Genomic DNA, 2,868 nt, shown 5'->3' on the forward strand with positions numbered 1-2,868 from the left:
AATGAATTTCAGAAATATTGGGTTAGACAAGTTAAATATATATTTTAAAGTAAATCTGAGGACTTCTCAAGTGTTTAACACTCATTGTGAATGAGTTACTGTTGGGGGAGATAAGGATTTAATATGCAGTGTTTTCCAAGCTTATTTCATATAGAATTTTTTTCCAGGTAATCATATTGAAATATAAAATGTTTCATTTGTTTAATCTGCAATTCTACTTACCTTATACCTCCCAGCTCCCTTTTGTCTTAATAAAGGGTAAAAATTTGGTAAACTGCAATGCTACCATTTTCTGATCAGATTCTGAATTAAGATTTCAATGCACGAAATATAATTTTTGATTATATAAATATTATTGAAGAAACAATACCATAACTAGAACCAAAATGCCTTAGCTTACCTAACAGTAAATCTTATTTTATAATTTTGAGGTATGTGTTAAAATCTGGAAAAGCAAAAAATAACTAATTAAACTGAGCATAATGTTTTACTTTTGATACAATCTTTTCCATTTAGAACTGCCTAATTTAACTAGAATACATTTTCTGCCCTAGCCTGAATTTGAGCCATTTAAAAAAATTCAGCTGCATAAGCATGAGGACAGATGCCATTTGTAGTATAATAATGATCTATTGTATGAAATTGATTTTTTCCTTCCATACTATAATTTCAATAGCTTTGCTGGGAACCTACTTTATTCCATGTGTTCCTCATATCACCTTGGGAAGGTAGTCATCATGATCTATTTCATAGATGAGGAACTTGATGACCAGAGGTATTAGCTGTCTTGCCCTAGGCCACACAATTAGAAAGAGACAGAAACAGATTTCAGCCTGATACCAATATCCCTATTATTTCCACTACATCGTGCTGGATGGAATTATTCACATCTAATATAAATCTGTTTCTTTCTCCACCTTGTAAGCATCAGTGACTCACATTATTCTTTATTAGAGCTACCGCGATGTGGATTTGCAATTGGTCTGCAGTACAGTACTTCTTTGGAAAAAATCCTTGAAGTAAACAACTAGACTCTCCTCGTATGGTATGACATTCATTATTGAATAAATAAAACACGTTGGACATTTTTTAAAATATCGAAATTGAGAATTAAAACCCCTTTCAAAATAGCTGTTTCAAGGATTTCCTTCTGTTATTTCTATATCCTCAATATTGTACATTAAAAATTATCATGTAGAAGAAAACATATGATTGTGCTATTGGAAATTCCACAGTTGCTGTACTCTATTCTGTTGTTAGCTGCTGGCATTATTTTTTTCCCTTTATTATTTGACTCTAGTGGTTTGGTTTTGGAATATAAAATATGGTTCATTATTACTTTTTGCAAGAATTCGTTGTTGTCTAAAAGTGTATTATTTAAACAACAAAACTATATAAAAGATAATAGGCCTTAGAGAAACAACATGAAGCAAATATTTTATCCACTGAACTGTCCATTCTAAAGAACGTAAAGAATAGCAAATTTACCTCAAGAGAACTCATTGTTCTTTGTTGGGGTAGGCACTGTACTACAAGTAAAAAGGATGCAGGAAGAATACTAAGAAATGTTCTTTATTCTCATAGTTTACAACCTGTCTAGGGAAGTCAAATATACCCTCAGAAGGCAGTCATACTATTTACTGCACAATTCAGTCCCCAAATAAATGATATAGACATTCTATTATACATCAGGGAATTGTGGGAGAGGTGACTGGGAGGGGTGGAAAGATGTAGTGGAGGAAAAATTCTGGCTCAGTTGAATCTTAAAGGTCATGAAAACATTGGACAGAAAGAACAGGAATGAACTTAGAGGTGAGAATATAGTCAACAATAACATGTGGAGACGATGGAATTGAAACTGGGAGCAGATGGGTAGGGCGAGGTCCATCCTGGCTCTGAATGAAACTGTGAAGACAGAATACCTTGTTCTCTGTGGCTTTTGACCTGCCCTTCCAGTGCCTCTTCCCTCACTCTTGTAAATGTTTCTACAGGCCTAGTTTGGAGGACCGTTAAACTATTAGCCGCATTTTGCTATAGGACGCTTGAAGGCTGAAGTCTTTAAAATTCAAAGATTAATAGTGAAATTTCAAATCAATGATACTATATCACTGTTCCAGCTCCCCAGATACTTCGTAGAATACATAAGGCCCAGAATGATAATCAAGATGGTTTTGGAAAGTTAGTCTAGATTTTGGATATGATCTTGTAGATACTGGTAAACCATTAGAAGTTTGTATCTGATTTTGAATATTTTATAATTGTTCTGCAAATAAGATTTTTAAAATGACAACAGATAATGCTCAAATTCATTCTGAACCCTGACATTATTTGTTTCTTGTAGCATATTGTTGCACTGAAATCCGAGCACACGTTTCTACATTTTCCTAGCTATTCCTTGCTCTATTTTACTTTACCTTTCCACGTCCAACTTCAATGTGGACGTGGAAAGGTAAATATTAAAATAATTTCCAGATTAAATATTCTTTCTCAATTCCTTTTCATACATAACACAGCCTCTTTCTTAAGCATGAAAGCAGCACTCCACGAAGCCTGACCTTTTCCAATTTTGACATTTTGACAAGAAATATCAATTACGCGCCTCTTTCTTTTATCTTCAGCCACAGTTTCTTGGACATAATTCTTTGGACTCCTAGAAAAATAGCTTTGAGCAAGCCCAAGCAGACACTTGTTTTGACGCAGTGAAGAGGGACGTTTAGTGAGAATTGGCCTGCTCACATTTTTCTATTTGGGGGAAGAGAAAAAGTCGAGAGGAAGAAATGCTCACTAACAAACGCAAACAAACCTCTCCCGCTGCGCCGGCCGCGCGAGGTGGACGGCTACTCCCCGCCGCGCCCCGCCCCGCGCGCC

The sequence above is a fragment of the Pteropus alecto genome, unplaced genomic scaffold (assembly GCF_000325575.1).
Source record: "Pteropus alecto unplaced genomic scaffold, ASM32557v1 scaffold3, whole genome shotgun sequence".
NCBI lineage: Eukaryota > Metazoa > Chordata > Mammalia > Chiroptera > Pteropodidae > Pteropus > Pteropus alecto.